Source organism: Panthera tigris, chromosome B1, assembly GCF_018350195.1.
Source record: "Panthera tigris isolate Pti1 chromosome B1, P.tigris_Pti1_mat1.1, whole genome shotgun sequence".
In the NCBI taxonomy this organism is placed as follows: domain Eukaryota; kingdom Metazoa; phylum Chordata; class Mammalia; order Carnivora; family Felidae; genus Panthera; species Panthera tigris.
In genome coordinates, this window is record NC_056663.1 from 142267097 (window position 1) to 142291782 (window position 24686).

Consider the following 24686-nt stretch of genomic DNA (forward strand, 5'->3'; position numbering starts at 1 on the left):
GGAAGAGGAGGAGGAGGAAGAGGAGGAGGAGGAAGAGGAGGAGGAGGAAGAGGAGGAGGAAGAGGAGGAGGAGGAAGAGAGAGAGAGAGAGAGAGAGAGAGAGAGAGAGAGAGAGAGAGTGAGTCCCAAGCAGGCTCTGTGCCATCAGAGCAGAGCCCAAAATGGGGCTTGATCTCACAAACTGTGACCAGAGCGGAAATCAAGAGTCGGACGTTTACCCGACTGAGCCACCCAGGCACCCCAGACCACTGCCTCCCTTCTCAATTCATTATAAGGAGAGTGACCCCCAAGGGGAGCAGGCCTCCTCTGTTCAGTGAGTGGCAGCTCAGAAGAGCATGCCAACTCTTAAGCCTTAGCTGTTTCAGATTGTCTAGATTCCACCGTGCTGGAGGCAAGCCTTTTATATGTCCATTTAAGTCCACCCTCACACCCCCCAGGTCCCTAACACCATTCTCTTTTCCTCCCCAGTCCCAGGCAGAGAAAATTTTATGCCCTGCGTGACCAATATGTGGCACACATTCTGCCACAAGAACAGGTGTATTTCTTCCCCGTAGGAGACTCTCAGCTTCTGAATTTCCAAATGCCTGACTCGAAGGCATCCTCTTGATCAGACAGTCGCCTGCCTCAGGCTCTGAAGCAGTTTTGTCATTATTCTGCTCTGCTGGGTACCAGTGATGTGTTTTCAGTGTGGGTCTTTAAGGATCATTCTGAGACTAGGAGAGCCTACCGGTGGCCCCCACACAGGTCCTGTGAGCAGGAATTGGAGAAGAGGCAAATGCATGCAGCTTCTCCTCTGTGTGAGCCTTGGCTGAGAAGAGGCGGGATTATCAAACGGCTGTCAATTTCTTTTATTTCAGGACACAGAGGGAGATGACCAAGGAGTTTCCATTTCTAAGATATGCTTCCTTAGCTAAGTACCCTTACCCCTTTCTGTACATTACTTTTCTCATCAAATTTAGGATTCCTGGAGTTGAATATGGTCAATATAAGTGTAGGCTTGAAGTCTGAAGGCTCAGTTGAGGTTCTGTCACTTATGAATTGAAAGACATTGGGCAAATGCCCTCTGAACCTAGGCCCCACATCTGTAATATAAATATAAGAGGCAGGGCACAGCATGACTAGGGGGCTGGTTCCGTAGGCAGCCTCTCTGATTTGGAGTCCTGACTCTTCCTACTGATGAGCTCTGTGACTCTGACCCCTCTGTGTCCCGGCTGTCTCATCTCTGAAAGGGGCGTAAAAGAACACCGTTTTTCATAGAGCTGTTGAGAAGCTGAAGCTAATTCAGATGAAGCACTTAGGATAGAGCCTGGCACATGCTCAGTACTCAGCAAATTAGCCAATATTATCATGCCCATCTTGCGAAATTGCTGCTAAGTCTTCTAGATGATGTCTGTTACCTGTCTAGCACACTGCCTACAGGTGGTATTTGCCTAATTATTTTCACAATCATTTTACTGCAGTACCTCCATGTTAGAGCTCCTTTCAGCCAACATGTTCTACGAAACAGACACCACTAAAAAGACCGAATCTATGCTGGGAATAACCGCAGGAAGAGCTTTGGCCAGAGAGTTAATATGTCAAGGCCTTTTGCAGAATTCATCCTGTGGTCCCCAATTAGAATTACTCCTACAACCCTCAGAGGCACCAACACCACCTGGCTTAAACCGGGGGCAGAAAACAGACTCAATGGTATCTCACCATCAGATGTGTGAATGTAAAGATTACATGTACGTCACGAGCACACCCAGGACCACTCACCGGTATAATCCATTCTGACAGCAAGCTTTCCTTTCTAGTCTCCTCTAGATGCCTATGTGTCTGCTAGTGGAGAGCAAAGGCCAAGCCTGAGCTTTCATAAAACCTCTGTGGCGTTTAATACCTTCCTCATTTGGGGCTTGAACCATAATTGCTGGCTCTGTCCTTTCTGCACCACAGCGAAGCCCTTTTCTCTTTCCTCGCCTGCTCCCCCTTCCTGGGAGGTGCCAGGTGATGGAAGGTCCAGGAGGGCACTGTCACAGGGAAGGGTTGGCAGGAAGGGCAGGCAAATGAAAAAGAGATGAAAGCACAAGGAACAGGAGATGATCTCATCCTTTCAAGGACTTTCGATACAGGATTCCTCGCAACCCTAGGAAAGCAGAGAACGGCACCCCAGCATTGCTCTCCAGGCCACTGGCTGTCTGGTCACCTGCCACCTCCAGGAGACCGACTGAGGTTAGCAACTGGGTGTGAGGGTTCATGGAACTCATGTAGCTTGTTGCTGACTGCAGTCCCGCCACTCCCCCCCTTGCTAAACCACAGCACGGCCTCCCTGCTAATCTACGCCTCCCCCCACCCTGGATGGGCTGGCTCCAGAGGCCAGATGGAGGTCCGGGCACTGAGTGGGCTTTCTGGATGTATCATACAAACTAGAAAAGAGGCTAGAGAGAGTGCAGGAAGAATCGCCAGCACTTAGAACACAGCTTTTCTGCCTTAAACTCTTTCTAGAATCATCTGGATGACAAACATTTAAAACATTTATATGTTCTAATGAAAAAAAAAAAATCCATGATGAATCTAGACCTAAATTAGTCCTGGAATGAGTGTTGGGAAGCCTATTACTCCAAAGACCTCCCCGTTGGACTCCTCACTTCGCCTTTTAATCCCCTCGCCAGTTATCTTATCTGCACCTTGAACTTGGCCTGTCTCTGCAATGCACATTTTCCCATCCGCTTCCGGCCTCTCAACAGAGTGGAACTGGCAAAGCCTACAGTGTGCTCTGATCTCGTGCCCCACTGGTGCTACTGTGATTCCACACGCCTGGGACAGATTATTCCAAGTCTTTCCTATAGGAGATGTGTGCTTTCCCATATATCAGGAGTCATTCTCACAACTTCTCTATAAAGGCAAAACCTAATTGTTTGAGCCCCATCTTCCAGATGAATACGCCGAGACAGACAGGTTGTATATCTTGGCTCAAACCATACATGGAATCACACTCACGCGAGATAAAAATCACCATCAGTTACTCTTCTTCCTTTCAGTGTAAAAGCTTCAAACTTGTTTAGTTTATATCACAAATTCTGTAGGCCTTGGAAGTACACCCAGATTTGGTCAGAATGGGTGGAGATGGTGATGGTGGGGACTTTAATTAAACATGTTGCCAAATGAGCTTATTTTTTAGTTAAAAGATACTCAAAGGTAGACACCCACAGATATACTGCAGAAGCCTTAGACTCAATGAAACAAGTTCAAGTGAAAAAATACGGAGGTAAACCGTATGCCTCTCCAGCCTTATGGAGCTACTTCCAGATCCCAAAAGGCACCACATTCTCCTGGTTTATCCATACTTGCCCTTCAGGTTTCAGTTTGGACATCATCTCCTCCGAGTGCAAGTTGGCATGAGGTGCTGCGCCCTGTGCTAGCTATAGGTGTGCATTTCAAAGTGCAATGCACACTGTCTTCTGACCACCTGTTTGCTGGTCTGTCTTCCTCCACATGCTTAGAAAGGCAAGCAGACCAGCTTGCTGCCTGGCACACTGAGTCGCTTGATAATCATTTGTTAAATGAACAAAATATTGCCAAATGTTCAACAGATCTGTAACGTGTCTTCCTTCCCATCTCCTTTTTGTTCACTTAACTGGCTGGCAAAGCTAATGAGGGTTGCGGGGGCGGGGGGAACTGTTTGTATATTGTTTCTTGCTCTTCCCCAGTCTCGAGATCAAGGTTTAGGAGGAGCTAAAAACAAAATTGTGAACCACAATCCTCCTGTCATCTTTCTTCCCCAGGCAGTTAAGAAACAAGAAATCCAGGCCAACTGCCTCCATTTCTACTCCCTGTGATGATTACACTCATATTTTGTCCACCCTCTCCCCCACCACCCTCAATATTCCTAACTCATGAATATACACTGGCTACTTTACTATTTGATATTTTAGTAGAGTCATTCACTGCTTTCTGAACTGAGTGTCAGCCAACATCAGAAGTTCCAGATCATTCTGTTCCCTGTGGCTCTCCCGAACAGCATGAAAATTGGGGGGAGGCCTGGAGAAGCTGGAGTAAGAGCTGTGAGGAACTGAGCCAGACATTTTAAATGGTCTTTCCAGATCCCTTTAGATTCCTGCTTTCTACTGAGTTTAAATACTTTTACTTTGTCTTGGGGCAGAGTGGCAAAGAATCATCTCTCCTTGGCAGGGACTGTTACAACATTAGAGAAATGCAGCAGTTCCTCCCTTTTTGTGGGGTTTCATCCAACAGGAAAGAGCTTCCTCACTGGCTGCTTCCACTCCTGTCCCCCTTCAATCCAGCGTCTACCAGCAGCCAGTGACACTTTTAAAAAATGTACATGACTCAGGGCACCTGGGTGGCTTGGTCAGTTGAGCGTCCGTCTCTTGATTTTAGCTCAGGTCATGGGATCGAGCTCCTCGTTGAGCTCTTTGAGGAGCCTGGGGACTGCTTGAGATCCTCTCCCTCTTTCTCTCTCTCCCCTGTTCACACTCTAAAATTTCTTTTTATGCTTCCGATTCTGTGTCTCCCTCTCTCTCTGCCCCTCCCCCGTTCATGCTCTGTCTCTCTCGGTCTCAAAAATAAATAAACGTTAAAAAAAAAAAAAATTAAAAAAAAAAAAAAAAGGGCGCCTGGGTGGCTCAGTCGGTTAAGCATCCGACTTCAGCTCAGGTCACGATCTCGCGGTCCGTGAGTTCGAGCCCCGCGTTGGGCTCTGGGCTGATGGCTCAGAGCCTGGAGCCTGCTTCCAATTCTGTGTCTCCCTCTCTCTCTGCCCCTCCCCCGTTCATGCTCTGTCTCTCTCTGTCTCAAAAATAAATAAACGTTAAAAAAAAAATTTTTTTTAATAAAATTTCTTTTTAAAAATTTAAAAATAAAAAATAAATTTAAAAAATGCAAATGGCTCATGTCACTTTCTAATAAAACCCTGTGTATCTACCCCCTGCACTTCAGAGAGAATTCAAGTTCCTTAAGTTGGCTGTTGAGGCCCAAGTGACCTGGCTTCCAGTCCTCCCTTACACATCACCCTCCTACTTCGCCCTGACCTCACAGGCCAGCCTTAAGCTCCCATCCCACCAACCTCTTCACCTTCACACATGCTGTTCCCACTGCCCGGAACAGTCTTCCTCCCAATTTCTTCACTTGGCTGGCTCCTCCTTAGCCTTCTGGTCCCGGGTCGAACATCACCCCATCTACTGCCAAAGTCTCTTTCCTGGCACCTGGTCTTTTCTTTCATGGCACTACTGGCCGCATGTGATTATTCACTGGCACATGGTCTATTTCCTCTACTAAATGGCAAGCTCAGTGAGGTCTGGGCCCCTGGCCGGTCTGTCTCCAATTTTGTTTTTTTAAACCACTACACACCTAGGGCCTAGCACATTGAGTGGTTCACAGTAGGCACATAATACAGATTTGTTGAATGGATCACAGGAGACTGTAAAAGGACTAGTTGGGATGCATCCAGAATGGAGCTCTCTGCCTGTCAACTCTTAAAGGTATTAAGTTCTTTACTGCACATGTTTTGGGGAAGGTGGTTCTCTCTTCTTTCAGTTGCTTTCTCTACAAGACGGTCAGCCAATTTCTTTGAGAAAGCACAGTTTGGCCCTATTGGTCCATCTCACTAGCAGCAGGGTTTGTGGGGTGGGGAGGACCGGTGTTGAGGGACCTTGGCCGAGCCTTCCAAACAAACAGTTGGCACGGCCTGGTGCAGTTTCGCTGCCTGATGTTTTGAAGCAGCCAGAATGCTTTCTCAGATTAAGCAGACAGAAGTGCATTTATATAGGCCTGAGCCTGTCCTCAGAGCCCACTGGAGAAATTCCTGTGGATTTATGCTGGATGCCACTGTGTGCTCATTTTCATAATTTGCCTTATTAAAAGTCGTGTTCTTGGTTTCCTGTGTGTTCGTTTGCTTTGTTTTGTCCTGTTCCATGTCCATCATGCGTGAAGCTGGCCTAATTATCAGGTCTCTCTCAGTAGCAGGTTTGAGGGTCATTACTAAAGGCTTCCCACACATTTCTTCTCCATCTCCTGGAGGGGGTAAAAAGCCTGGACTCTTGGTTTCTCCAGTGTCTGGAAGAAGAGTGGAAGAATTGATGCCATTGGGAACAGATTTCTATTCTTAGCCTAATATAGCTGTTCTCCATTCTTGGATGATTGAGCCATTTATCAAAGTTTTCAGACATCCTCAGTGAACTGTCCTTTCTTTAAAAGCCCCCTGTTCCTTTTGGTTCCTATGTATTTAGACTTAGCCTTCTGGGTCAGGGTCCCTCCATTACTCTCTTTTTTAAATTTTATTTTTTGCTTTTAAAATCACTATTTACCACCTAGGAAGCTCACTCTGTATTCTCTCAGGCCTAAACCCTATCTGGTGCTCTCCATCATAGCGATGTCACTGATTTGTACTTAAAAACCTCTTCTTTCTGGGGCACCTGCTGTGGCTCAGTCGGTTAAGTGCCTGACTTTGGCTCAGGTCATGATCTCACAGTTTGTGAGTTCGAGACCGCATCGGGCTCTCTGTCACCACAAGCCTGCTTCAGATCCTCTGCCCCCCCCCCCCTCTCTGCCCCTCCCCTGCTCGTTCTCTACCTCTCTCTCAAAATAAATAAATAAACTTAAAAAAAAAAAAGCTTAAAAAAAAAAAAAAACTCTTCTTTCTGCTCATGCACCCTCATTTGGCAGCTTGCTCACTCCAGGAAGGCCACGCATAACCCTTCAGTCAGGCATTGTCGTGATCGGTAGGCCTCAGACCTGTGTCCGTCTGTACCTCCTGCTCTTGCTGCTGCTTTTTCTCACTTCATATCCCTTGAAACCTCCCAATGGATCCACGTGTACAATTTGTACCACCGGCATTCAACGTATTTCTGATGATGTTTGAAACCATAGTAAGCTTAACCATATCTAGATCTTAGGTAATGACTTCTATGTTGACCTTGCACAAGGACTAGAAAAGGGTGGGTAGGAGAAAAAGCCAGATGACTGGCCAGATCTTTTCACCTACCTAATAAATATTTAATCACTTCAGATTTACCTTTGACTGTAATCCCTCCACCCACTGAAGCCTATGCACAGGCAGCCCAGAGCAAGTGCGTAAGAAAACCAAGGGCACTCATACAAGGCCCTATAGTTAAATTGATGATATCTTTACCACTGGAGGAGTACAGTTCTCCCCTCAAATACTCAGAGCCTGACCTTAAATCAACTCTGATAAGTGGCAGGCTATGTAATATGGATTAATGTGGATTCTGGAGCCAGCTGCTCACATTCTTATTTGGTCTCTATTACCTAATAGGTGTTCGACCTTTGGCAGATCACTTATAACCTCTTATGCCTCAGTTTCCTCCGCTACGAAATAGGATAATAATAGCACCTACACCAAAGGGTAGTTGTGAGGCTTAAACAAGTTGATATGCCTAAAGCACTTAGAACAGAGCCTGGCAATAAATGTTAACTTAGAATAGAAACTTACATTTATTGGGCACATGGTATGTATCCGATACTGGACTTTAAAAACAGCTATTCAGTGAATTTTCTTATCATGTGAAACAGTGATGATCCTCATTACAGATAAAGAAAGCAAAATGAAATAAAACAAGTAGAAACGGGAATGGCTGAAGGCCACACCCTTTCCTCCATGCCACCCCTCGTTAAATGCCCCTGAGATCACTGGCTTTGAATACTCTTTTCCTTTTTTTTTTTTGTAATTTTTTTTTTTTTAATATTTACTTTTGACAGGGAGAGAGAGAGACACACACACACACAGCGAGAACAGGGGAGAGGCAGAGAGAGAGAGAGAGAGAGAGAGAGAGAGAGAGAGAGAGAGAGAAACACAGAATCAGAAGCAGGCTCCAGGCTCTGAGCTGTCAGCACAGAGCCTGAAGCGGGGCTCGAACCCACAAACCATGAGATCATGACCTGAGCCGAAGTCGGACACTCAACCGACTGAGCCACCCAGGCGCCCCTGAATACTCTTTTCTTAAGCATTGCCACATGTTAAGCTATGCATGCCTGGCATTTCTTCCACATCACCCTTTTGCTACTTATAGGAGACAAAAAGATATGCATGAAAACAAAAGACTAGCAAATATGCCAGAATGTTACTACTGGGTGATTATAGATGATATTTTTCTTTTTCTGTATCTTGCAAATTGTTTACGATTAACAGTATAATTACCAGAAAAAGTAAATTAGCCTTATTTTTTTCCTAACTAAAATGAGTCTAAGAGTCTGGTTTCTTCATATTTTTAAAGGGAAATCTTTGTCAGGGAATGAAAGTGGATAGATCTCTCCTGGGAGGAAACCTGGGCAGTGGAAAGACTACACTGGTGGCAGGTTTACTCTGGGAGCTCTAGCAACCACTGAAAATCCTTGTTGGAGGAGGAAGCAGAATTTCTGGGAAGCCAGTATCAGTAGAGAAATGAACGCTTCCTGAGAAAATTCAGCCTCCATCTTTCTTTCCCAACACCCCCCTCTCATGCATTCCCAAAGAACCATGCAAATCTCTACACTGAACTGTAATAATTCCTTACTTTATTCTCACCCATTATAGCTTAAAAGTACCTTCCATACATTATTCCTTTTGGCCTTCATAATAATCCTACATAATAGAATGGGTACTATTTAGCCCCACTGAACAGATCTACATTCACAGCCTCACAGAGAGACACTAACTTGCCCTAGTGCAGGACTTGTAAGATACACAACTGGCATATGAAGCCAGGGCCCCTAACTCCAACTCTCACCCTCTCTCATTTCATATTACTTTTGGATCCTACAGTCCTAAAAGTCCATTGATACAGGTGACAAACATTTAATACCAAGACTTCTTCAAAGGGAAAGCTTCTTTGGAAGAAAATAGAAAGCTACTGAAATCCAAACGGGACCCTCTCCAGCCCTAGCCTAAATGTCCCTAGATCTAGAGAGATGATGAGGTCAGATTTTGAAAGAATCCTTACCTTTGCCGCCAAAACTGCATTCCTGTTTTTGACTCAGAACTTCCTAACACTGGTCACGCTGCTGAAAACATACAGCACATGTTTCATGCCAAGACTCAGAGGCCACTTCTATACCCTGCCCAATCATCCAACCCCTCCATCAACAATCACTAAGGTCCACAATGGACCACACAATGGATTAGGCCCTGGGCTTGCAATGGCAGTTGAGTGGACCCCTCCTGTGAAATTATAAACTAATGGGAAGACAGGCAAGACAACTGTACAAATATACAATGACAAACCATGGTAAGTGCTAGAGAGAGAGTACATGAGACCACAAGAGTAGTCCACACTCAGCACACCTTCCTCTCCTTTCCATTCCCTCTCTTTCATTGTCTATATATATGCTTGTTTCCCCTGGTCATATGCTTCAAGGAGGGCAGGTTATCAAAGCACAGTCCCAGATGCTGTAATTACCCTACGGAGTGTCCGAGCCAGGCCATAATCATTACCTGCACAGCCTAATGTAATCCTCACAACCAGTCTCTAAGGCAGGTACTTTTATGCTGTTACATCTCCACTTTCCAGATGAGGAAAAGGAAGCTCAGAGAAGCAGAGAAAATTGAACACGCTCTACTGGAACAAAAATTAAATCCAGATCTGGCTGATGACAAAGCCTATGCTCCTCACCCCCATGCAATAGTCTTAGTTTCTCTTTTCTTCCTTGGCCAGGTAAGGTGCTCTTCTAAGAGATGATGCCCAATGAATATTTAGTAAAACTATGCTCCGAGTGGACATTTGGCCAGCTTCCTGGTGGGCTCCCTGCAGTTGCCCACTCTGTCTCCTGTGGATGGGCACTGCTGTCTTCCCAGAGGGAAGTTTTGTTGCTGATGCCCTACTTGGACCAGACAGGTATGTTTTTGGTCTCATGAGGCAGGTGGGGAGGGATGCACAGAATATAATGCAATCAGCCCCCAGACCCTCAGCTGACACAGCAAAGAACACAGGAAACAATCTTGACATCCTACATCATGGGAGGGTAAGGCTGGAGCCAAATACAAAATGTCCCAGTCCAAATTCCTATGGCTTCCCTCTCCCAGACCACAGCACATGGCATAGTCCCAGCGATGACCACTAGGACAGTGTGTTAGAAAGGATCTACTTGAGGGGCACCTGGGTGGCTCAGTCGGTTAAGCGTCCAACTTCGGCTCAGGTCACAATCTCATAGTTTGTGGGTTTGAGCCCCCCATTGAGCTCTGTGCTGACAGCTGGGAGACTGGAGCCTGCTTCTGATTCTGTGTCTCCCTTTCTCTCTCTGCCCCTCCCCTGCTCACACTCTGTCTCTGTTTCTCAAAAATAAATAAATGTAAAAAAAAAAAAAATAAGAAAGGATCCACTTGAGGTGAGAGGAGCAAGAGAGAGAGAATAAGCAGCAATGTGGTAGAAGTAACATAGGAAAACATTTGGTAACACTTCCTCCCTTCTTTCCACACATTAGGAAAAAGCAGTTGGGATGATTAAGCGGAACACCCAAAATGGCCATATGCGCACACACTAACATAGAGGGAGATAATACTGGACCGGCAGCCGGGAGACCTGCACTGGGTTAGGACAGGTGAGCTATAGGGTTTCTTCTACCTTTAATGGTCTATGAACCGAGGTGAGAAAAAAAAGGGCATAAGTAACAATCCTGAGTGAGAAAACACAATTTCTGAGTACCTTCATCCATTAAGTGATGAGTGCTTTCTACATGTAGGTTCCAAATTAGAATCTGTGTGGAATAAAAGACAATTTCTAATCTGATCCACGATTTGGATCAGATTGACCTGGGTTGCATCTGAGCTCGGCCAGTCCCTGGCCATGATTCTGACCCTCAGGACCTCATGTATAAAAAAGGGGACAGAGTATTATCTACCTCGTGGCAAGGCTGTGGGATCCAGGGAGACTGGCTCGTGGGAACCACTACCAGACACAGCCATGATCACATGATCACAGTGGTCTACATGAGAGAGACGAACAGGATAAGTCATCAAGGGGTGTGACCGCATGGTTGGTATAATGACGGGCTCTTTAATTCCTCAAAACAGGAAAACTGCAAATGTCCAAAGCATTTAGGGAGGGATATAAATATTTAACTCCAGGGCGGAGGATTTTTTGCACATAATTAACAAGAAATATGGAGCATGAGGAAGGCCCCTTGGGAAGGGACAAGCACAGAGGACCTAGCAGCTGGTATGAAAGAAATAGTTCCTCAAGCACAAGGATGACAGAATTAGCCTAAGGAGCTCTTCCAGGGGCCTCCTCTCATCAGAGGAGCCCCAGGCACCGGACAGAAATGGCACTTCAGGGAATGTATGTGTATGGATATGTTAAAAACATGACTTTGGGCCCAGGGTGGTTGGTTTTTTTTGTTTTGTTTTGTTTTGTTTTTTTTTGAGTCCCTGGAGTCCTCCCACATCAGGCTCAGAGTGAGACATCCCTCCCCTCCTCCTGGCTCTGGAAGGTTCCTGGGGTTGCAACGTAGTCAGTGGCAGCCAGGGTTTCACTCTCCATCTACATGCAAACTAAGTCACTCCTGTCCTAAACCTGCCTAGAGAAGAGGGGTGGACCTTAAAACTGGAAATGGAGACCGTCATTCATTGAGAGAAAATAGGTCCCTTGCTAAATTTGGCATCAGCTGAGGAATCTTAGAAAAAATGAACTCACCCCCTTGTTTGTGAGGAAGGCCTAATCCTCACTTTGCCCAAGAGGATTATTGGGTGTTAGAAGGAAGCTTGCATGCACTTTTTTTAAGCTTGTGCCAACTGCATTTGTGTCCACAGTATCCAAGATTCGTTCTGCTGTTTAGGGGAGATAATAGACATTCCAGGCTATTTTAATGCCACTGAATCACAAACCTGAATGTTTCCAACCTTTGCTATCACCCAATGCAGGACCCTGTCTCCCAAGCTTTCCCACAGCTGTTGCTTTATATTCTTGGGAAGCAAGTCTGAATGGAAGCCAAGGTACCGAGGTATAGACAATTTGTGGAAAAGTAATGGTTTGCCATTTACAATATACCTTTCCAAGGTGTTTGTCACTACGGTCCACAGGCTGAGTTTCAACTTAGCCCCATCATTTTTCCTTTCCTTTGGTTACTATGGGATTAATGTAATACAGTCTAGAAATTTTATTTCTTTTAAATCCTGTATGTCCCTACTCACTCCAACACTGTCCTATCCTCCTCAGGGGAATTCTGGACCCACGAACATATGTCACACAAGAGTGGGACTGACCTGACAAAAATCTGTCTTGAGTTTAGCATAGCATTCTCAAAACATCATTTAAAAATATTACAAATTGGCACCTGTGTTAGGCTTTATAATTTAGAAAGTATTTTTACATGACAAATTTAATTCTTATAACAACCCCATGAGACATGGCCCCCTTTCACAGAAGTGAAAACTGAGGCACAGGTAATTTTTTTAAATGTTTATTTATCTTGAGAGAAAGAGAGAGAGCACACACATGCACATGAGCAGGGGGAGGGGCAGAGTGAGAGGGAGACACAGAATCCCAAGCAGGTTCTGTGCTGTTGGCCACAGAGCCAGACATGAGGCTCATTCCTACAAACCATGATATCATGACCTGAGCTGAGATCATGAGTCAGATGCTTAACTGACTGAGCCACCCAGGCACCCTGAGGCACAGGTAATTTAAATAAGGCACACCTCATTTTATTGTGCTTCACAGACATTGTGTTTTTTACAAAACGAAGGTTTGTGGCAACCCTGCATTGAGCAAGCCTATTAGCAGCACTTTTCCAACAGCATTTGCTCACTTCCCGTCTCTGTGGCACATTTTGGTAATTCTTGCCAACATTTCAAACTTTTTCAGTATTATGACATTTGTTACGGTAATCTGTGATCAGTGATTACAACTTGCTGAAAGGTCAGATGATGGTTAGGATTTTGGGCAATTTTTTTTTTAAGTAAAGGATATACACTGGTTTTTTTTAGACATGATGCTATTGCCCATTTAAAAGACTACAGCGTAGGATAAACCTAAGTTTATATGCATTGGGAAACCAAAAAGGTCATCTGACTCACTTTCTGGCAGTGGTCTGGAGCTGAACCTGCAGTATCTCTGAGGTATGCTTGTAAGTTGCTTGAGATCACAAAGAAAGTGGTAAAGCCAGGACCCAACAGATTATAAGGCTCCAACGGGTGGCCTTAACCACCTTTTATAACAGTCATGTCGCCTACAGCTCAGTTAGATTATCTGCAGGCTGATGGGTCTCTAGAAAACAGGGTAGCCTTGCCCTAGGAAGAGCATAACAATTCATCCAGTATGGTCTTCCTCGGAAGTGACGATTTCTGGTGGTTTCTAATTGGTAACTACCTTTCCTTCCCTTCACTATCAAGGCTGTTTAATTTCCACCTGTAGTTACAAGTTCTATCTTGACTCTGAGGCCAGCTGGACTCCAAAGGAGAATCTCAGGAGAGAGCTTCAAGACAAATTCTTAGCTAGTACATTCTCATCTTGAGCCTCAAGTCCCTGGGCTACACCCCAGTTTCCAGTGCCTGCCTGATCTTCCAAGCTGGATGGAAACTTGTTTTAAAAAAAAAAAAAATTTTTATTTTGAGAGAGAGTGAGCACGCAAGCAGGGGAGGGGCAGAGGTTCACAGCAGGGCTGTGAAGCCTGATGCGAGGTTCGATCCCATGACCCTGGGATCATGACCTGAGCTGAAATCAAGAGCCAGATGTTCAACTGACTGAGCCACCCAGGTGCCCTAGAAATTTGCTTTTGACACCAATTCCTTCAAGAACACAGTCTGGACTTACTATTGTTGACTAAGCCATAAACAGATGGTATTGGGAACAAAAGCCAAAGGGAGACAGGGAAGTGAGGGGTCGTTTTTATCTGACTGAGCAGAGCAGGTCCTTCCCCTCTCCACCTGGCACTAACACACAGAAGGAGATGGCATCAGGCTGGAGTTTGGCAGGTCATGGATGGGGCAGCCAGGCCAGCCCAGGGCAAGAAACACCCTGTATATCACCCCTCATCTCCCCTCCCACTGCAACCCCAACTTGCCAAGCCTGGAAAAGGTACAACACCCATGACAAAGAGAAGGTACTGGACTGTGACCCCACGTCACGAACCCACGGATAGAAGGGTGGCCTCCGCCCAGCCAGACCTGGCTCAATAGGGGAGGCGGCCTTTTCTCACTAGCATTCCAGCTGCTAGCGGTGAAGAGGTAACCATGGGAACCGACACAAAGGGCTTAAAGTTGAGGGGCAGAGGCTGGAAGCAATGGTGAAGAAGCAAAGAGGGACTTCAAGAGACAGCCCTGCAACTCTCCTCACGTTAGCCATGCACATCTATTGTGAGTCACACTCAAAGACAAGTGGAACTTGCACACGGCACAGCAGGCTTGATGGGTCAGGGACAGCCAGAGAGCAAAGATCCTTGCAGGTTCTTCCTCCAGATTGCTTGCTTCTCTCACCTTCAGAGAGCAGAAACCTCAGGGTTTCATCTGCCAGGAGTGTTGCAGATGGGTGGGTGGACACAACTGGTACACAACAGCCTTTAAATACAAGGCTGCAAGCAACACTTCCCAATGGGAGTCCTCCACACCCCCAGCTTCAGCCCACTGCTTCCAGGGGGACTTCCAGCATGTGCCGGGGAACCTCTCTGGAGGGTCCGTAAGTAGACCTGGCACCATTTGGGTAGTTGAGGAAAAAGTCCTGAGATTCTGGCTGTTTAGCTGCACTGCAAAGGAGAGGCTTGGATGTTGAGAACACTAACACAGAGCACCTTGTACAACAACGGGGACTTGCAGAAGCAGGAGGCTACTCCAGTGCAAAGGCTCTTATCTACACAGAAAATCAGATCTATAATTTCTGTAACTACATTTCTCCCCTAGACCTCCACACATTAAAAAAATTAAAAAATAATAAAATAATGTTTATTTTTGAGAGAGACAGTGTGAGCAGGGAAGGGGCAGAGAGAGAAGGAGACACAGAATCTGAAGCAGGCTCCAGGCTCCGAGCTGTCAGCACAGAGCCTGACGTGAGGCTCGAACTCACAAACTGTGAGATCATGACTTGAGCCAAAGTTGGAAGCTTCACCGACTGAGCCACCCAGGCGCTCCACCACACATTATTTTAATTGGCCAATGTAACTCTTAAGTCTTCATTAAATCAGTAGGGTTCTCAACCTGCACTTGGCTTTCATTTTTTTAAAGTTCTAGCTCAGGTTCTTCTGCATCTATTGAGGAAATGCCAATGGAAATAGGGAATAGCAACATCCCAGGTCAGTTTACTTTTCCTCTTACTATGACAGGGCTCTGGAGACCATCTTTCACGTGGCCTTCCCTCTTGGAACAAGGTAATCTATGTCAATCCTTACAAGGCTTCACACAGCCTAGACCAAATCCTAACAGGTGGCCTAGTTCTCCGCATGTCTTTATTCCCAAGTTGATTTTTTTTTAAAGCTTATTTATTTTGAGAGAGAGAGCGTGCGTGAGCACAAGCAGGGGAGGGGCAGAGAGAGGGAGAGAGAAAGAATTCCAAGCAGGCTCCACACTGTCAGTGCAGAGCCTGATGTGGGGCTCAAACTCAAGAACAGTGAGATCATGACCTGAGCCAAAATCAAGAGTCAGACTCTTAACTGAGCGACCCTGGTGCCTCTCCCAAACTGACTTCTTAGTCGGAGCCATTGGGGTGGTAGGAGGGTGAAGGACAGGGTCAGAGAGTGTCACTGACATGCAGAGTTTTGAGAGTCTGGGGAAAGAATCTGAAGTGTTCATTAGCACCCCCCTGCCCCCCATCCCTTGGTCAACTAATTCCTCATCACCCGTGTTCACTTGTGTGCCATCCATAATGGTGGCACCAGTGCCACTTATTGGTGTTACTTTCTCCCTGTAGTAATTAAATCTTAAAAATAATTTTACCTAAAAGGGAAAAGCGACTGACCTCCATTACGAGACTCCTCAGTTGAGGAGCAGGATCCTGTGGAGCTTCAACCCTGGCACCATCATGCCCTCAGCAAGCTATTTAATCTCTTTGTGTTTGGGTTTCCTCACCTCTAAAGGGGGAGAACAATGCCTACCTCACAGGAGTGTGAAGAAGATAGAAGACTTTCAGGTAGTGCTCCCCTCTTAGCAAGTACTCAATCAATTTCAGAAATTAACACCCACCAAGGTGCCAGGCTATTTACTTTTACATGTACTTTGTCACTGAATTGTTAGAATTGCCTGAATCTGATACTATTGACACCTCTTTCAAGGTATTATTATCACAGTTCTGCAGATGAGGAAACTAAGGCTTAAACAATTAGGAACTTGCCCTAAACCACTAGCAGATAGCAGAGCTCAGATTCAGACGTCGGGTGCTCTGTCTCCACAGTCTTAGGACCTTTTCACTACTGCCTTTTTACACAAGAATATCTTATTATTCTTATTTTTAGGAAGATAAAAAGAGAAAACCTTAGGAAGAAACTCTGGTGTTTAATGGGGGTGGGAATGGGGAGGGGACAGGATTTAAACTTCCTCAAGCAGGAGGCTTTATAAAACAAACAAACAAAAAACAAGACTAGCCTAAGACGGAGCCCTTTGCTCTGAAAAAAATTCCCAGAAAAATGGATACATATTCACACTTAAGAGTCGGGGCATCTATGAACCCTTGAGTGTGAAATGTCTTATCACTCACAATTGAATTCCCAGGGCTAATATGTTCTCAGTAAATGTGTGATAAATGTTTACTGAATGAATACCAACCCAACAACAAAATGCCTCTGCTGGAGTTGGCAAAGCACAGAACATCTTTCCCAAACACTTTGTGGAACTGAAATAATTAAAGCTTAATAGATTAAATAAACTATTATCATATTGACCACTCCATCCAAGGTATTTTACTGAAAATTGAAGTTATATAGTCTGTCTCTTTAAAAAGAAGCACAGGGATGCCTGGGTGGCTCAGTTGGTTAAGCGTCCAACTTGGGCTCAGGTCATGATCTCACAGTTCGTGAGTTCGAACCTCACGTCGGGCTCTGTGCTGACAGCTCAGAGCCTGGAGCCTGCTTCAGATTCTGTATCTCCTTCTCTCTCTGCCCCTTCCCTGCTCACACACTGTCTCTCTCAAAAATAAACATTAGAGTAACATTTTAAAATAAAATAAAAAGCAGCACAGTATCAGTTTGATACAGAGTTCAAGCCTTTCGTTGCCCCCTCCCCCCACATCTTTAGAAAGAGGATGTAAAATGTAACCTTTTCACCTGGATTCCCAGAGGAAGCTATGGACCTAGTCTGGGAGTTCAGCTTCAACAAATTTCATAAAATCAGTCCTTTAACACAGAGGGGTTTGCCTAGTGGGTATTTCCTCTCCAGGGTTCACCTCTGGTGGCAAAGAAAAGCCACACTGGTACTCTGAACAAGTAAGGCTGTAGGCAAGAACTTTAAATTCCCCATAACCTCAAAAACAGAACTCATTAAAAAAAAAAAAAAAAAGATACATAGAATGTTAAGTATATCAGTTAATAGGTTACAGGATCCTTGATAATCTTAAATGAGATGGTTTTACAAAAAGTACAAATAATTTTATATACACCAATACCACATTTATATTTATCACAGCGCATGGGATTATTAGCTGACATTTACTCAGCCCTCGCTAAGCTAAATACTTTCATTATCTACCTCAATCCACACAACTCTATGAAGAAGCTTCATTATTGTCCAAAGCTTTCAGATTCAGAGGCATTTAATAATTTGTTCAAGGTAATATATACCTAGAGGCAGAGATGGGATGTGTACTCTGGTCTATCTCCGGAATCTAGGTTTTTCTTCTCCTGATTGAACTAATGTTTTGCATACAGTAAAATGCCTAAGTCCTTAAGTGTTCAATTTGATGGAGCTTGAAAATTGTGTAGATCTATGCAACCATCTCTCAAAACAAGATCTAGAACCTTTCCATTGCTCCAGAGAGCTTCTTCTTACCTCTTTCCAGTCACTCTCTCCACCCCTCAAGAGGCAGCCACTAACACCTGCCACCATAGATTAGTTTTGCCTGTTCTCGTTCTTCATAAATAGAATTGCTTTTGTATTCTCTTGTGTTTTTTTTTGTTTTTTTTTTAGGTTTATTCATTTTTGAGAGTACGAGGAAGAAGGGGCACAGAGAGAGGAGGGCAGAGGCTCTGAAGCAGGCTCTGCACTGACAGCAGTGGGCCCTACGCAGGGCTCAAACCCACGAACCGTGAAATCATGACCTGAGCCAAGGTCAGATGCTCAATCGACTGAGCCACCCAGATGCCCAACCTGTGACTGGCTTCTTTAACATAATGGTTCTGAGATTCATCCAGCTGGTTGTATATATCAGGAGTTCATTCTTTTTGATTGCTGAGAAGTAGGTCATTGTATGGATGTACCACAGTGTATCCATTCTCTTGGCGGACACAGGGTTGTCTCCAGCTGTTGGCAATTATTAATAAAGTTGCTATGAACATTCTGTACGAGACTTTTTGTGGACATTTGTTTTCATCTATCTTGGGTAAATAGCTAGGCATGGAAATGTTGGGTCATAGGGTTGGGATATGTTTAACTTACAATAAACCTAAGTTCTTAACCCCTATCCTCCCTCACAATGGCATTAGCTTATTAACATCTGATTTCTCCTCTTACAGGACGAGAACCCAGAGGGCAAAGAACCCATCTCCATTTCCAGGGCTGCCTCCCACATAGTAAATGTTTGCTGAACAAATGAAAGACCATTGTCACACTCCTGTTCCTTCTTTGGGCGTTACTATAGCATAAGAAAACATGCTTGGCATGCATGGAGAAATATGACAAGCTGGCGGGTGTGGAGGGGAGGCACTGCTCATTCAAGCAAAGTGAAAAAACGCCCAGCCAGGAGACTCTTGACTTCCCCATTTTCCTCCTGAGGTGACCTTTCCTAGAAAGTGAACCCCTCCCAGTGATCCTGGGGGGAGAAAGCGTGGTGGCTGCTCCTGATCCAGTGACGTGACAGAAAGGGAGGAAGGTGTCACTGCAATTGAGGTCACACAGTGGTTAGAATTACAGGATACTTCTGTCAAACGGGAGAGGAGAGGAAGCAGCAACCCATGAAATCCTGACCTTCTGAAAGAAACCACAAACCAGCAGCACTGCTGGCCCAGGAGAACAGCCTCCAACAGAAGTTACAGGAATACGTGGTCTGGACAAAAGCGCTACACAAGAACACATTTTGAGGAATAAAGTAAAACGTAATGTTGACGTAAAGATGTCATCAGATTTAACATACAAAATGGGAATCCTGAAGAGAAAGTTGGATCCAGAGTGAAGAGAGCTCCCAAGGACACCATCTTTAGTTGAGAGTTTTAGGACACATGGACCCCTCCCCCACCTTTCAGGCAGAACTTTTAATTCCTGTGAATCAACCCATTCATTTACTTCAAACCACACAACTTATGCTGTATTCAACTTCTGTAACTTCCTAGACAGCAATTAAATCATTGTTGATTTTTCTATCCATAAATAGAAAAGAATTGGCAAGTCCTAGGAGTAATTATAAATCTTCCTTATCAAAGGAGGATTTTCATTTTATGTAAATTCAAACAGGGCTTCACCTCTTACTGGACTCAGGTGCTTTGGGGGTGGGGGATCTTTATACTCTTTGGTCCCAGGTTATTGAAGGCTGAAATATAATTAGAATGCCTCGATTTGGGGTTTGGAGATGTGACCCAGTCTTCCTTTATCCAGACAGTACTGCACTGAAGGCAGATGGATGTTTATCCTATTCTTAAAACCGCCAGGGAATTAAATTCTCTACAACATCCCTTGGTAACCTTCTCCAGGGTTTTATCAAGCATACAGTGAAGAAGTTCTGATGTAGAAACCAATAAAAATATTAACTCTACCAGCCTAGCTGCAAGCACTGGTAAGGGATATGTGTTTGGGCACTTTGCCTTAATGGTAGAGATGTATTTACAAAACAGGCTATACAAACAGAAACCATTTGTCAGGAGCAGATGTGGGAAGCTGATTCAAGAGAAATTGCCACAATAAATTCTGCTCCATGAACTCTGTGAAGAAGTTATTGTTGGTTACAACCTTTTTTAAAGTACAAGGTTATTCCCTGGTCATTTCCTAGTTTTAGTTCCTAAACCAGATTTGTGAGCAATTAAAAAAATGTCTGCAAAGTTTTCAAATGACTAAGCTTTTATGAAACACAAGCCTTAACCTACAATATAAACATTGTTGTGAATAACCGTTTACTTCTTTTTCAGTTCTGTATGATCCACCTTTTCTGCAATGACCATGTAATACTTTCACAATCAGGGAAAAAAAAAAAGATTTTAAAAGACAAAAATAACCATCAAAATTAGTTAAAATGGAAACCAACTTCTGGTGAAATCATTTGGGGGTGGGATTTAGCTATACGTCTAACACGCCTTTGATAACTAGTCCTTAAATATTAAATAACTAGAAACAGAAAACGCACAGAACAATCTTTAGAAGCCTCTGTGCTAATCTCTCCATGGAGATTATACGCATGTGGGTGCTCGTTCACTCCCAGCCCAAAAGCCTCCCAGCACAGAAATTCACTACACCACCATGATAAAAAAAAAAAAAAAAAAAAAGTAATACATCGCAGAGAAAGAGACAAATATACCCCCCCCCCCCCATGCTCCCAGTATTGAAATTTTTTAAGCCCTCCCACACCCTTCGGCAAAGCACTTTTATCCCTCTGGCAATTCAGAGTAGAGCGTGTGTCAGGTATAATTTAATTCCTTGATTTAATTTCTGCTACAGACCGGAGAACACACCTTTTTAAAAACTGCCTTAAGATCTGGAACAAGTAGGGGGCGGGGGGTGCGCCTCAAAGCACATTTGAGACCTTTCCTACAGAAACCAATCCAGTAAAATTACGAAAGAGAAGTCTTTCTAAACCCAGTAGGGGCCCTTGTGCGGAGCGATTTATCAAAATTAAAATATTTCACAGATCATTTCTTCTGAAAAGTTTTCACGCTGTCAATAATCTGCAATTATTTTCCTCTTGGAGTGGCAGTTCCTGCCTCCATAAAAAAAAAAAAAAAAAAAAAAAAAAAAAAAAAAAAAGCCAAGGCCCAGGAGTGTCAGGAGACCTTTGGAGAGCGCCGCCCCCCTCCCCCCACCTGGCCAGCCCCGGGACCCATCCCCACAGAAAGGGTTTTTCCACAGTCGCCGAAGGGACTGAAATAGACACCCTTTAGAAAGCAGACGGCGGGGCACGCCCGCCCCCCTCCTTCAAAGGCAGCAGTGCGCCCCGGCCGCACCCACCGCCGGCCAGGGGGAGCGGACCCGAGCCCAGCACTCACCATCGCCGCTCGCGGGGCCGCCGCCGCCTCCCGGGCGGCGCAGGACTCCAGGCCGACGCCAAGTTCAAACCTCGCCGCCGCTCCAAGGAGGCGGCACAGGGCATCGCCGGGGGTTTCGGCCGCGCTCAACAATGGGCGGCTCGGCCGCGCCCTGCGCCGCCGCGCCCCGGCTACTGCAGCTGCGGCGCGGCGAGCCCGGGGCGCTCGGCTCCAGGGGCCGAATGTCGGCGCGGGGGACCCGGGGGCGGGGGGTGCGGGGGCGCCCGACGACCACGCCTCCGGGCCCCTGGGGCCGCGCCGGAGGGGCCGCGCTCGCTCCGCGCTCGCCACCAGGTAATCCCACAGGAAGCCTCGCGGATTGGCCCGGGCGCTCAAGACAGGATTTGCATTTCAATGGCAGAAAAGGCTCCCCAAGGTTTGAAAACGGATTCCGGGATGGAAGAGTCAGGCTGCCCTCGCCCCTCCGCGGGCTACGTCCTCTGGTCCTCGTGGTATTAAGGGGACCGACACACATGCTCCCCGTCTCTCCTTTCTCAGCTCACCCTCAGAAAGGTGGCTTACCTCCCCCCACCCGCCCCATTTTGAAATGAAAAGGAATCCGAGAGCAAAATACCAACTTTAAGAAGCCCGCGCTCGCTTTTCAGGGGCCATACAGTTAGTAATTGATCAAATGAAGCATGAATGAAGCAAGGTAAAAAGTTCACAGCTTGGAAGGAAAAAAAAAAAAAAAAGCTCACATTACAAGGAAAATAACCATCCTTTTTCTTCGTATGTCCTCTTCAGTAGAAGTCAACCGGAGAGATCCAGGTTGTTGCCGACCGGCTAATGCTGTTGAAACCTCCCTTCCCAGTCCCTTTTTGTTTCCATGAGCATCACCTCTACATGAGACACAGGTGATTATTCCAGTAGTTATGGCTGTTATCTCTCGGGACCTTGGATTCAGCTTTGCAAACTCTTGGGTTTTAGACAATATACACATTTGCATTTGTTTTGCTTTTATGATACAAGTGCCCAGTTGATAGTCTTAAGGAAGGTAGGGTGTTATGTTTAGTTTCATCTTTCTTCAAAGGCTCTTCCAGCCTCTTTCAATGGGGGTAAGAGTTTTTTCTTAGAGCACCTTTCTTAATTGTTTTCACATGTTGTCGCCAGAGATTAAGAAAACAGGTCTGAAATTGGTTTTATTTCTTCTCACTCAAGCAGAATCCCTGTTGTTAAAATTTCAGGTTCTATATTTAAGGCAGTAAATATATATATACAGACACAGAGAAGAGAATGCCTAATTAAGTAGGAACTAGAAGCCTCGGTTCCAGGAGGGTTGATACCATTTGTCTTTACTTGGCTGTATTCTTTGTTATTAGAAGCATTAGCTACCACAGCAACCACTGAATAAACGTCTTTACTGAAATCTTTATGGACAGGCTTCCTTCCCACTTCCAAAAAGGTATTATCCCCCTTAAAACTGGATTTTGTCTTCAAAATGATATTACAAACATGCACAAACACATCCACACCTATCATGCAGTCAACAGGGTACGCATATACACTGTTGCTAAGCGTTGGAAGCAGGAAGGCTAATGTGTGCCTGCCCTGTGTGTAATGTCCTGTGGAAATCTAGTTTTGGGTGAAGGTGATGTTCACAGCTTAAGCTTTAAATAAGTGATCAGCCCTTCAGTATAGACAGCACATTGCGTCTGCCACCATGTTGAGGAAATAGCAAGCATTAGCTAGAAGACTCAGCCAGGAGCTCTGCGGGAAGAACAGATAAGACCTGTGGCTTCTTTATCTTGTTTTCTCAGTGCTCAGGGTCAGGTGAAATCTCATGAGGGTGGAACAGATCCCTCTATTCTTATATGAAATATCACTTTAAATTGGTGATTAAAGCCATACTTTGGGTCCAAATCTTACCTCCCATGCAGCCTGTATTATACCAGTGAAATCCATCACTATGGTGAGAGACCCTGGGCTTCCATTGTACAGTAGTATCTGTAACTTAGAGGCATTGTCAGATATTTGTAGATGAAAGGAAAACAACCTATCTCATGGGATCAAAGCTGAGCCTGGAAATGAAGAAATCTCTGCAGCAATACAAAATTATGCTAACGTCTCTCTGCACAAGCTAGAGGTAAGTTCCCTCACCTGGAGCCTCACCTGGAGTTCCCTCTCAGTGCTCCTGCAGAATGATCCATCCCTTCCTTCACAAAGCATAACTGGTAAATGACCATGAAACAGTTACACATGTCAAGTATATGTATGGGTAAACTCTAAGACAACTATTAAAGATGGCCTCTGTAAAGTCATGCTGTCTTTTAGTTCCTATTAAGACTGTAATCAGGAATGGTACTTTCACACTAGAATCCAAAGCATTTTTTGTAACCCTAGGATTAGGGTCTCAAGTAAAGGCCTTTACGAAACCTGGCTGTCACCTGCAAAGCTACTTAGAATCTTACAGAGGTCAGAACCCAAGGAAAAGATAGGGTAGGCCTAGGTAGGTGAAAGTTCACTCATTATGTGTGCCACTACAATTTTTGTTAGTATAGCACCCAGCTGCCGTGTGCATAGCTTAGGGGGTCAGATCTGGGATCCTGCATCAAACCTGCATAGGTCTAAATGGAAGCCAAAAGGAAGAACAGAGTAAAATTAGCAGATGGGACTGGAAGGGATTGCTTCATGCATGTAAGAGACAAAGGACATTTTCAATGTTATGGGGGGGTCACTGGTTAAGTAACAGTCACTCATGTCAGCAGCCTCAGGTCACTAAGGAGACAAGGATGGACAGCATTCTCCTGGGAAAGTCTTGATTGAAAGATTAGAATTGCCTCCTGGAAATTGGAAGCAACATAAGTGTTCATACCGAAAATGGTTAATTCTGAAGCATATAATGCAGCATTTACAAGAGGTAGACCTATATGTAGTATCCAGAGATTTCCATGTAGTTAAATGACAAAGCTATATACACAGTGTATACAACATTTATCATGCTTTACAAAAGTCTAGAAAAACATCTGAAAGCGAATACTAAACTATTTCTAGAGTGGGGGCGGGGGGTAAATATAAATGTACCTTTAAAAATTTTTATTTATTTACGTAAAGGTTTTTTTTTAATTTTATTTTTGAGAGAGAGAGAGAAAGAGAGGCAGAGCATGAGCGGGGGAGGGGAAGAGAGAGAAGCAGGCTCTAGGCTCTGAGCTGTCAGCACATAGCCCAATATGGGGCTTGAACTCACAAACTGCAAGTCATGACCTGAGCTGAAGTCAGATGCTTAATCGACAAGCCACCCAGTTGCCCCTAAAGCTTACTTATTTATTTATTGTGTGAGAGAGAGGGGGGTGTTGGGGAGGAGAGGGGGAGGGGCAGAGAGAGAGGGAGAGAGAAAGAATCCTGAGCAGGTTTCCCCTGTCACCACACAGCCCCACACAGGGCTCAATCCCATGGACTGTGAG

General features: G+C 45.0%; 1 protein-coding gene across 3 annotated transcripts in view; it reads right to left on the bottom strand.

Annotated features, from left to right (window-relative positions):
• The window catches only part of SHROOM3 (shroom family member 3), an 85728-nt gene extending 64412 nt beyond the window's left edge, over positions 1 to 21316 (bottom strand). The window contains exon 1 of one of the 3 annotated variants that reach the window (XR_006216933.1): positions 21247 to 21316. The gene's annotated coding sequence lies outside the window, so the exon portion shown is untranslated. The remainder of the gene's footprint in view (positions 1 to 21246) is intronic. The other 2 variants (XM_042984347.1, XM_042984346.1) reach the window with 2 other exon arrangements.
• Between the last annotated feature and the right edge of the window lie 3370 nt (positions 21317 to 24686).